Source organism: Muntiacus reevesi, chromosome 11, assembly GCF_963930625.1.
Source record: "Muntiacus reevesi chromosome 11, mMunRee1.1, whole genome shotgun sequence".
NCBI lineage: Eukaryota > Metazoa > Chordata > Mammalia > Artiodactyla > Cervidae > Muntiacus > Muntiacus reevesi.
The window spans coordinates 12,446,503-12,459,138 of NC_089259.1; the positions used below are offsets into that span (position 1 = coordinate 12,446,503).

The 12,636-nt window shown below is 41.5% G+C and overlaps 1 protein-coding gene across 4 annotated transcripts in view; it reads right to left on the minus strand.

Annotated features, from left to right (window-relative positions):
* Positions 1-12,636, minus strand: part of ENOX1 (ecto-NOX disulfide-thiol exchanger 1) — a 281,652-nt gene that overhangs the window by 241,814 nt on the left and 27,202 nt on the right. Inside the window, exon 1 of one of the 4 annotated variants that reach the window (XM_065902212.1) lies at positions 771-789. The exons of the other annotated variants lie outside the window; for them this stretch is intronic. The gene's annotated coding sequence lies outside the window, so the exon portion shown is untranslated. Of the gene's footprint in view, positions 1-770; positions 790-12,636 lie in introns of those variants that run through there. 4 annotated transcript variants of the gene reach the window in all.

Here is a 12,636-nt window from a genome sequence, read left to right on the forward strand (position 1 = left end):
AAAGCCAATAACATCAATGCATAGGTAACCAAAAGTCTGCCCTCTCTCTGTCCACACACCAGCGACATTTCAATGGTAAAACCTTAAAGCAATTTTCTTCTCTCCACATCCACCTATCTCAGAATCCCAAAGCAGAGTCACGCTAGAAGGTGTTCATTCTTTTGCTCAAATGGCCCAGTGGTAGAGGCAGTTCGGATCACTGCAAGGTCACTATCTGTCTTACTTATCGCCCCACTGAAGTTTAGTTGGCTTGCTTTTTTCTTTTCTAGCTCAAGTTCTCCCCAAATGGGTATTAATCACAACTTTTTTCTGTCTAATGAGTCTGCAATTCTGGAACACTATATCAGAGAACATCCCTTTATTGTGTAGGCTTTATGACTCGAGCCTGACTGGCCATGTTTCACTTTGCCTTTTTCGCTATAGTGTTTTAGGGGTGGTGTTAGCTCTTCTTGGCTTTCTAACTGTCTGTTCCCGTGTTAGCTTTCACTTTAATGATTGCAGTCTTAACAGAGGGGCATCAAGTGTCCTGGTGGCCCATAGCTTCTACCTACACTTTTCATCACCGTCTTAATAAACTACTGCTTCACGGAGAAAAAACACTAACAAACTGCTACTGTTTCATCAAAAAAAGTATTGCTTCCTTGGCAAGTTGTGGTTTGCAAACCTAAATCTACCCCCTGATGAGACTGCGCCATTCAATGAATCACATCTCTTCAGTCTGCCAACCCAGGGCTTTGAGTGACATACAGCTCCATGTGGCCGCCACGCACCCAGAACAGCGACTCTGAAGGACGTGCTGCCATGTCTCAGGCATCTCCAATAGTCTGAGGGATGCCTCGCAATTCGTCCCAGCTTTTAAATTGCTTTATCACTTGGCTTGGGAGGAAGGTGATATTTTAAATTAATTATTATTCAGTAATTTATGAATAGTTGCAAGAGTGATTTTTATACTCTGCTAACATCTATTGTTCCTATTGAGTTCCTGCCTCTCTAAAGTGATTCAAGGCCATAATACCTAATTTATCATTCTAATCAATTTCTCTGCCTTAGTTTTCTTATTTCTAAACTATACAAAAGATTGATATTCTTAATGATGTTTATTTATACACAGACATGTGGGGAGTTAAAAATTATAGCTAATAAAGCACTTGGAATATAGCAGGTGTTAATTATTTTATTTGGAAGTGTAGCTTGACATTAAGGTACCCTGGGATCTTGGTGTTCCACTGGATAATTATGTAATTAATTTTAAAACAGTTAGTAACACTTAATATTTCTAAAAGTAAGTGCTGCCCTAGTTTTATGTTCACATCTAAATTGTACCAAAATATTTCTTCCTTTTACACTGTCCATTTACAAAATAATGTAATTTAAAAGATGTATAAATGTTTCTCTCTAGGTTTTTTTTTTTTTCCTAGCTATGAAACCATGAAACCCTTCAAGAGATTCATGATCAATTGTGAAATTGGCAGTTTCTATTTACAGCTTTTAGTGAGGTAAGATCATTCCCAAACAATCAGATGCACAAAATGCCTAGGATAATAATACAGCTTTGACAAGGGTTCAACTGAAACCTAACCTGTTCTTTGTTAAGTTTCATTCAAGTACAAAATCTCACACTCAATTTCATAATTGTTCAATACAATATATTTATACTCAGGATTTTACTGGGCTGTATCAATGGAGCAAATAGCTTTTGAAATTCACCAAACCTAGGAAAATATTACTTGGCCTAAAAGAAAGACACAGGCTTCTGCTCTAACAGAACTCTTTCTACCTGGCCAACTCTTACAGGTCCCAAGCATACACACATGCACACGCTGTAATATAAATCCCTCACGCTATGAGCAATAAAAATCCATCTATAACCGTCCACAAAACAGATTCCTGTTAAAAAAGGGTGAGTATTGAATTTTTTTCTTTTTTAAAAGAACGATCTGTTCGACCTAAGTCCTTAGGTTCATGCCTGCTTTAATAGAAGAATAATTATACTGAGGAAGTCAGATTTATTAGTGTCTTGTTGAGAGTTGATTCCAAAGGAAACCTATCTCATAGGACATCTGAAACTTTTTTTAATTTACAGGAAGTAGTCATAGCATTATTATGGGTTATATTTATAGTAAAAAGAAAAATGCATTCCCAAAGCTCTACTTTCTGCTTCTATTACTAAGAAAATATTCTTGCTTTGATCTCCATGTAGTCGGTAAGATGCTCTCTGGAGGTTATGGAAATGCTCATAGTTTAAAACAACATAGAATATTGTTAAACTGACATTACTTATGTTTTAACTCCATGATTTTTAAGCAACTATTTAGGAATAAAAGAGACATTTCTGCTTCCTATAATGGTAAACAGTAACTCAGTAATTTTCCCACTGAGGAACAACCAGAAGAGCCTACTATCTTTCATCAGTTTTATAAAACTCTCACTGTTATCTCTTCAAACACAAAAGGATCACAAAGACATGTTTAAATTATGGAAATGAATTACTTAACAGGCTTCTAAGGAGAACAGGCTCTCTTAACTGATCTAGGATCTGGGTGGAATCTGTAAGTGTCAAGGCAGAGTGGAGTTGCTCTGCAAAATGTGGTTAAAAAGAAAAAGGACACCAAGGCTAAGTGCTTTGAGGAGGGGAAGAAAGAAGGGATCTTCGGGGGTCACTCATGAGAAAAGGGGACTTCAGAGAAGAGAAATGACTAAATCAGACTACTGGGAAATATGCAACATAAGTTTTGCCCCTGTCCCCTCTAAGGAAATGTCAGTAAAGACTACATTACATCTTATTAATAATTTTTATGTGGGGGTAATTCTTGGATGCTGGATACCCTTTAGAGGAGAGAGCGTGAAGAGGATAACAAGGATGCAGTTGATGACAGGGACAACTTAGGGTACCACGTGATAACACACGATAAAGTTTCCATATCTGTTGAACATAGGGGATGCTGGATATTAATGATCAATGTCTCCTGATTAGTATGGAATAAAAGGATTAATGTTTTGAAGAAGAGATTTCTATTATATTAAAGTTTATGAGGAATGAGATTTTGTGGGGGAATTCCTGATGAGAGAATTGCAAGGCAGGAATATTACATCAGCTAAAGCTAGAAAGGTCCTACTTGGTAATGGAAGAGAAAAAGCTGCCTCTTGGAAACAGTACAGGCAGAGGAAAGAACTGGGCTGAGGTCGACTCAGGCAGGGTTGAACCCTGCAGTACTTTCTATCAAACCTGTGAAATCGACGGACTTTTTTTAATAAAGCCTGACCTATAACCTTTCGTATTGTACTGGTATGTTCATGAAGTCACAAGACTCTCTTCAAAGGGGCCATGATGTGACATGTCTCACAGCCCGACGCACTCGAGGAGAAAAATGCCATTTCTGTTCTGAGTAATTTTAGCTTGTCCTTTGTGGTTCAGCTGGTAAAGAATCCACCTGCAATGCAGAAGACCTGGGTTTGATCCCTGGGTTGGGAAGATCCCCTGGAGAGGGGAAAGGCTACCCCCAGTATTCTGGCCTGGAGAATTCCACGGACCGTATAGTCCATGGGGTCACAAAGAGTCAGACACGACTGAGCAACTATCACCTTCTTTTAAGGCAAGAAGACAAAGGAGATATGTATTCTCTCCGCTGCGTTCCCACAGCGCTCTGCGTTCTGTACACCAGCATTTGGAACTTCACACTCTAATTAGCTGTTTATGTCTACATCCCTGATAAACAACATACTTAAAATGATCATGGAAACTGATCATGTTTGCATACCCTGCAGCAAGCAAGCACAGTAGCTAGAATTATGACAGATGCTCAGTATACATATAAAACTGTGCATCAGTCTATACAATATATTTAAATCATTATGTATAAATTACATATTATATATATATATATGTTTTTCAAGAAAATTCAGGCATAAAAGGAAGGAAAGAAAGTAAAAAGGAAAATAACAGAGGGAAACAAGGAAGTAATAAGAGAACAAAAGGACAGAATACAGTTCCAGGGTCCAATCTCAAAGGCTGGAGGTTTGAAAGCCAAAGAAAAAAGGGAAAACTGCCGTTGAAAACTAGAACACAAGATGAAATTTAAAACATCAAAGACAATTTTTTAAAATGTTAGATTTTTCCAGATGAGCTCTTAGTGCACTTAACAAGTCACTCTCCAAGAGCTAAGACCCCACACTCCCTGGTAACCAACACAGGGTCATAAGCACGTGACTGCGATGTCCTCCTTTTGTGAGACTTCTTCCCAGTTGTTCTCTGGAGGAGCCGAAATCCATAAATAACGGCATCACCAGGTCCATTAAGCAGTACATTAGTGTAACAAAGGCATACAGGTATAGTGCTAAAGACGTGAAATCAGGGTAAGAAAAGGGAAGCTTCCATTTGGCCGGCACCGCAGAGGATAAAAAGCAGGTCTGGCCATTTCTCAAACACAAAATGCCATTAAGGGTCTGTGATTATATCCTCCATTTTCCTACTTTGCCGAGTAGCCAATTTTAAACTACAAATCATCGTCCTTCCAGCTGAGGGGAGGAAACGGTTACTGAATGGATGATGAAGTTTTGCCCATGACATTATCCATCTCTGAAGAACTGGATGCTGAGAGAGGGGAGTGGGGACGGAATATGAGAGAAACAGATCTCCCTCTGAAATGATGCGATCAAACAAAAGAACCAACTTTGCCAAAGAGATAACTCAACCAGCATGGCAGGACAGCAGATAAAGCCAATTATCTTTTGACACAAAGAAAAACACTGTTCAGCATTACTTACGTAAGTGCAGAGAAATGACAGAGGGAAAATTATTTTGTTTTCAGGAGCTCTTTGCTTTTAAAAAAATTACACTTTAGATTTCTAAGCTGAACAAAGTAATAAATGAGAAAGCTTGAGACCACAGGAATAAAGTACTTCTCTTTCCATTAAAAACAGAAATGAAAAGAAAATAGGACTGGACACTACTATGATAATATATATTTCAAAGCCTTTGCAGAGACACCTTCTGTACTTACGATAGTTCAGATTTTCTGAACAGGGCAATATTATACTTGAAAACTGTTTATGAAACATATAATAGGTCAATTAAGTCCCCTCACTAATGGCTGGCTACCAATGGGGACAAACACACCGAAGTTCATAGAATATCAATATTCTAACCTGAGAGTTCATCACTTCTAACTTCACCCAGATACAAAAGTCCCCAAAATGTTGCTGACAGTGAACCATTTCGTAACAGCCTTAAAAGTTCAAATCTCCCTGCAGCAGAGGCCTTATCTGGAAAACAAGATATTTGAGCTCCGTCTTTCAATCCTGCCCCTACAGGGACATCTGGCCTTGGGCAAGTGACTCTTCGAGCCCCTCAATCGGGATATTGAGATATAACATCAGTATCTGCCAAATTAGTCAGTCACGGACGAGCCTATAAAAGGAAATTAAGGACGGGCGTCCCCTGGGGGGTCCAGTGGCTGAGAATCTGCCTTGCAGAGCAGAGGACGCTGGTCTGACCCGCGGCCCGGGGAGCTCCCAAATGCCGTGGGATGACTGACCCCATGAGACGCGGCTACTGAGCCCGCGCGCCTTCGGGCCTGTGCTCCACAAAGAGAGAAGCCGCCGAGGCGCAACTAGAGGGTGCGCCTCCATCTGCGCGCCTGGAGAACGCAGCAACCAAGACCCAGTGCAGCCAAAAACCAGGAAGAGAGAAAAAGTAAACAAGGGCATATCAGAGAATTCTTGCTTCCCATCAGCAGACTAGCTTTCCCTGCGGGCACCTGCTCTGTTCTCTTTTCTTCCCATTGAAAAAGTTCTACAGAATAGACAATGTAAGCAGAAGGCTGGAGCTCCCTAATAGCTTCTCTTGAAAACTATGGGACGTGCATGGAGAACAGCAGAGAGAACAGAGGAGGAGTCCTTTGGAGAAAGACGGTAATGCCCCCCGAAAAGGCTTCAGGTCGGCTTCTGGCTTCAGAGACACAGCCATCATCGAGGGTGAGGGAGAATGCATGTACATGGACGGCTGAGTCCCCCCGCTGCTCACCTGAAACTATCACACATTGTTTGTTAATCGGTTCTACTCCAATATAAAACAAAAAGTTGTTCTGCTTTTTTTTTTCTAAAGAGAGAGGTAATCTCTATAAACCATAGGCAGTCCCACAAATCAAAGAACATTTTTTTTTTAATGGAATGCAGTTGTAGAAAGGCATATTTGTCATAAACTGATCATTTTGAACCATACTTATGCATGGGAAGTGATTTCTGGAAACATCTTCTTATTTAAGGGAAAGTAGAGGACATTTAACCCTACAATTTGTGCTGTCTGGTACTCAGCTGTTTTTTTTTTTTTTTTTATTACAGTCTCATATCACACCTTGACCCAACCATGGAAAATATTTAATAAGCTACAGAGTGGAACACTTTAATGGTAGAGGGTGAAAAAAGTGACCCTTAAATGGCTGCAAACTCTGGTAAATGAGTTATCTGTTTTCCAAAAAGCCTTGAGCAGAGCTCTTTAATCTATGGAAATCTACCTGCAATAAAACCTGGATAGGGCCGTGACCGGTATGAGCTGGTTGCTCATCCCGTTTAATCTCTCTCCTTGGAGGGTCAACAAGAACATGTTAGTTACTCTTTAAACTAATGTGCTCTTAATGATGCCATTGCAACACGATGAATAAAGCATTAGCCCCACAGCAGTGGTTGCCCCAGGAGCAGGACACTTCACCTCCAGCATGCTACCAGGGCTGAAGACCTTGTTCTCGCTTCCCTAAATGAGCACCCACAGCCTTTACTGATGCTCTGTAACCAGAAGGCAGGAGTCTGGCAGCCCTGGGTTCCCTGGGATGACCCTTCTTACTCTTCGGGGAGTCACAGATGGGGACAAGGGGTTGGGCTGGTTGGGAAAGGCCACCAAGACACAGTGCAAATGCCTGTGCAGTGAGATTTCCAATCGGAAAGTTCAAGGCTGTCAGGGAGCATCCTGAGGAAATGCGCCAAACCTTAGTTGCTACTGGCCATGCTTGGCAACATTTTTCAAAAAGTTGTTGCCGTTGCTGAGTAGCTAAGTTGTGTCTGACTCTTTTGCGACCCCATGTACTGTAGCCCAACAGGCTCCTCTGTCCCTGGGATTTTTCAGGCAAGAGTACTGGAGTGGGTTGCCATTTCCTTCTCCAGGGATCCAACCCAGGGATCGAACCCACATCTCTTGAATGGGCAGGTGGATTCTTTACCACTGAGTCATTTGCAAAGCCTCTCAAAAACAGGGGGTGGGATAAAGGATGATGAGAAAGTTCCAGCATTGAAGACAATGTTAAAGGTCAGTGTAAAATGCTGCTGCTATTTGAGCATAATTCCATCCTTTCCCTCCCTTCCCCTTTCTCTCCCCACCTCACCCTTATCTCCCTCTCAGTAACAGAATCCAATCCAGAGGTTTAAATATGCTGCCCTCCACCCCACCTTCTTCCATGAACACTCATTCTCCCTCTCAGTGTCAGCAGGAGATGCAATTCGCCTCTTCAACATGGCTTAAAGAAATCCTTCCTTCCGTACAAGGGGATGGCATTTGGAGGACTAAGCTCCTCAAATGGAATCTCTTTCTCTACTCCTATCCTCCAGATTAAGAAGCCATAGGCCCAGGCAAAGTAGTCTATTTCTCTAAATATGACTGTTACCAGTGAGGCACTAAAGGCACCCATGTCCATGATAATGTGGGAGAGCTGAAAATGGCTTGTGTCAACCTGCAATGAAACGTGCACGATCAAAAGCAAATAGTCGTTTAATGAAATACCGGTGGATTCTGTATTATGACAACATCTCTAATTAGCAAATTTAGACCTCATTAGAGTTAAAAGTCATCTGTAAGCAGGGCTTGCTCACACTGCAAAACAAAACAAAACAAAACAAAAAAAACCCTGAGTTTGCACAGTTATAGAAAAATCAGAGTTGGTTGTAAATGAAATGAGTAACGTGAAGGCAAGTAATTTCAAAAGCAGAATTACAAAGCCCCTGCCTGGGACTTCTGGTGATCCAGTGGTTAGGACTCCATGCTTCAACTGCAGGGGGTGCAGGTCAGATCCCTGACCAAGGAACTAAGATCCCACATGCTACTGATGTTTGGCAGAAACCAACACAATTCTGTAAAGCAATTATCCTTCAATTAAAAAATAAATAATTTATATTAAAAAAAAAAAGGTTCCACATGATGTACAGTGTGGCCAAGGGGGAAAAAAAAACAAGTCCTGCTCAGAAGTTGTGTAGACAAGGTCATATTGAATGTCACACATTAGTGCATTTCGTATGTTTGATACAATGTGGGATGAGGCCTCCAGAAGAAGGCTGTGGGTGCCTGGAGCCTGTGAAGTTTTAAGTGGCTGTTTTGAGGCACCATCCGGCCCCTTCTTTCCTCCTGCATGTGAGATGAACAAAGCTCCGTCTCCCCTCAAATTCACCAAACTCAGGTCAAGATCAAATACCACCCCCCGTTATTTATTCACAGATTACTTGCACATTACTGGCAGGGGAGTAAGCGAAAACTGACCCTAAAGAACACAGATCTGAGAGGAAAACATCTGGCTCCTTGTGCTGAATGTAATTTCATGTTAGCTGAGAGTAATCATATTTATTTATGGTTTTATTATTTATAAAAAAAGAAATTATGCTGAATGTGCTTTGCGCGAATTACAGTATATTGCTATTGCTGCCACGGTTTATTATTTTCACAGCTAGATGGCTTAAGACCAACCTAAACAAATATTTTAAAAGAATTCCCACTAGCATTGTCATGTTCCCCCTTTTTAGTCTCACTGCGAAAGACTGTTTGTCAAGGATTCGGATGGTCTTACCCTTGTGCATTTCTAAATTTTATGATTTAGTATATGAGACGGCGCTTACTGTAAAATGACGACCAAGAAAATAAGCAGCACCGAGTGGTGGTTGAGCCATGCAGGGAATGAGTTGACGGCACTTAAGAACCTCGTAGCTGTCAACTCCAAACATACTCCAGGCCCAGGCCCATTAGCGCAATCAGGATAATGATTTTATTACTCGCACGATGAAGCAGACATGTGCTCACCCACTTATCCAGCGTATCAACCTGACACAATCTCTACAACACAAAGAGCTTTATTCATAATTCATTAGCTAAAAGTAAGGTGGATATAACTGTGAGACACACAATCAACATGAAAACTAATGGTAGCATTATTTCTAGACTTCCCACAGGAAAATCTCTTAACACTAGTCTCTCTCTTTAATAGAGGATACCATCTTCATGCAAACAGGCTCCCCAAACTCTTGCTACCATTCCTAGTCACCAGCTAATTCAACTGCCCTTTCTTTGAGTAGTGAAATTTTCATGAAAAAGCAGTGACATAATTTCTCCCAATAACATCACTGTATGTCAGGTAGATGGAAACTAATGTTCTTATGAGGACACTTTTGTTTTAAAGGCATTTTTACTAACACTAATACTTGTGCTGATTTTTTTTTAAAGCTGAAGTCCATAAAATGAAAGGAAAATGTCATTTCCTAAGCACTCTCCATGAGGTGCACAGCAGGAAATTAGCTTACTATGTAACGTCTACATCCTTCATTTCATGAAAACTCCCAACAACCCATGAGACAGCTGTCATTAGCACTTACTTTTTTTTGCAATAGAAGAAAACTTAAGCTTCAGAAAATTAAGACTAAAATTAAGGCCCATTTACCTTGGGTCACAAGGCTAATGACTGGCAGAGCCCAGGGTTCAATCTGTTTTAGCCTGGACCACTGTTGTTACAGACCTGAGGAACTTTTCTCTAGGAAACAGCCAGAGTAGGAGGTCCCTTTCGGTTTTGACTGATCCTGAAGATAGGAATCTGGGGGAAAAGGGTTGGTTACATTACCTGGGGATGCAGTCACTCAATAGATCTTTATTAAATGCTTACTATATGCAGATCCCTGTGCTTGAAAGCAGGAATACGGGGAACAAAACAGACCCCATCTTCAAGGAGTCTGCAAATTAAGAGGCACCAGTAAATGAATGAACACAACAAAATAGAGACTCACAGATGCAGAGAATAAACTAGTGGTCACCCACGGGAAGAGCGAAGGGGACGAAGAGGTACAAGTGTTAGTCTCTCAGTCGTATCTGACTCTTTGCAACCCCATGGACTGAAGCCCGTCAGGCTACTCTTTCCATGGAATTCTCCAGGCAAGAATATGTGAGTGGGTAGCCATTCTCTTGCCCAGGGGAATCTTCCCAACCCAGGGATTGAACCCAGGTTTCCCATGTTGCAGGCAGATTCTTTACTGTCTGAGAGACCAAGGAAGCCCAAGAGGTACAAACTACTAAATATAAAATAAGTAATAGACCAGGATGTGATGTATAGCACAGAAAATAGAGCCAATAGTTTATAATAACTTTAAATGGAGTATAATGTATAAAAATATTTAATCAATTCAGGTATATATATGTTATATACCTGAAATTATAATCCAGTCCCATCACTTCATGGCAAACAGATAGGGATAAAAATGCCAACAGTGACAGACTTTATCTTCTTGGGCTCCCAAATCACTGTGGACTGTGACTGCAGCCATGAAATAAAAAGAGCCTTGCCCATTGGAAGAAAAGCAAATGACAAACCTAAACAGCATAGTAAAAAGCAGAGACGTTACTTTGCAAACAAAGCTCTGTCTAGTCAAAGCAATGGTTTTTCCAGGAGTTATGAGCAGATGTGAGAGTTGGACCCTAAAGAAGGCTGAGTGCTGAAGAACTAATGCTTTTGAACTGTGGTGTTGCAGAAGATTCACAAGAGTCCCATGAAAAGCAAGGAGATCAAACCAGTCAATCCTAAAGGAAATCAACCCTGAATAGTCATTGGAAGTACTGATGCTGAAGCTCCAATTCTTTGGCCACCTGATGCGAAGAGCCAACTCCTTGGAAAAGACTCTGATGCTGGGAAAGACTGAGGCCTGGAGGAGAAGGGGAAGACAGAAGATGAGATGGTTGCTTGGCAACACTGACTCGATGGACATGAATTTGAGCAAGCTCCAGGAGTCGGTAATGGATAGGGAGGCCTGGCATGCTGCAGTCCATGGGGTCTCAAAGTCGGACACGACTGAGCAACTGATCTGAACTGATAACAAAACAGCTACACAGCTAGATTCCGAATGTAACCACATTTTAACATATTTTTAATCTTAAAGAAAGGAAGGGAAGTCACTAAGATTCTTCCCCCCATCTGCCTCCTACCCTCTCTCCCCAAAATGAGAAAGTCAAGTGGGCTGAAACCAGAAGCTGCTGGAACAGTAAACAAACATGAAGCTAGGATTTTCAGAGGGAAAATGCCCACACTGGCTTTGTGTCAGGTGACAGCCTGTCCTGGTGGTGTGGAGTCAGGGTCTGAGGATCCCACAGTCATCACTTTTTGACTTGGAAACCTTCTTGCATCTTTGCATGGTCCTCCCTCCAGCCCCAATCATCCACCTTGACCCCTCTACTTCAGGTATAAAAGTAGACAGGGGGATAAAACATGAACAAATCAGCAGAAATCACTGCTGGAGAACATTTCAAGACCCATCCTTTAGAAAGAAGTACATTTTTCTTAGAATATTGATTGTGCATCTAGGGAAAAAGAGGTGGAGAAGAAATGTGCAAGACATCTATCTAGGGTTGATCTGCACGCTGAGGGTTTTAATGGGCTGGGTTTTATCAGAAAGCCTCATAGATGCCTTTGCCCACACTGGGCTGAGCTCTGTTCTCATGCATTAAGTCCCCAACATACGAACAAGTTCCATACTGACAGTGTGTTCTTAAGTCCAACTTGTTCATGAAGTCCAACAAAGTTAGCCTAGGTACCCAACTATCACCACTGGCTATATAGTCAGTTCAGTTCAGTCACTCAGTCACGTCTGACTCTTTAAGACCCCATGGACTGCAGCACGCCAGGCTTCCCTGTCTAGCAACTGCTCCCAAAACTTGTTCAAACTCATGTCCATCAAGTCGGAGATGCCATCCAACCATCTCATCCTCTGTCACCCCCTTCTCCTGCCTTCAATCTTTCCCAGCATCAGGGTCTTTTCCTGTGAGTCTGTTCTTCACATCAGGTGGCCAAAGTACTGGAGCTTCAGCTTCAGTCCTTCTAATGAATATTCAGGACTGATTTCCCTTAGAGACTGGCTTGATCTCCTTGCAGTGCAAAGGACTCTTGAGCCTTCTCCAACACAACAGTTCAAAAGCATCACTTCTTCAGTGCTCAGCTTTCTTTATGGTCCAAGTCTCACAATCATACATGACTACTGGAAAATAGCTTTGACTAGACAGACCTTTGTTGGGAAGTAATGTCCCTGCTTTGTTTTTTTTCTCCATTCATTTTTATTAGTTGGAGGCTAATTACTTTACAATATTGTAGTGGTTTTTGCCATACACTGACATGAATCAGCCATGGATTTACATGTGTTCCCCATCCCGATCCCTCCTCCTGCCTCCCTCTCCATCCCATCCCTCTGCTTTTTAATACACTGTCTAGGTTTGTCATAGGAAAAGGAATACGTCAAGGCTGTATATTGTCACCCTGCTTATTTAACTTATATGCAGAGTACATCATACAAAACGCTTGCCTGGAAGAAGTGCAAGCTGGAATCAAGAATGCCGGGAGAAATATCAATAACCTC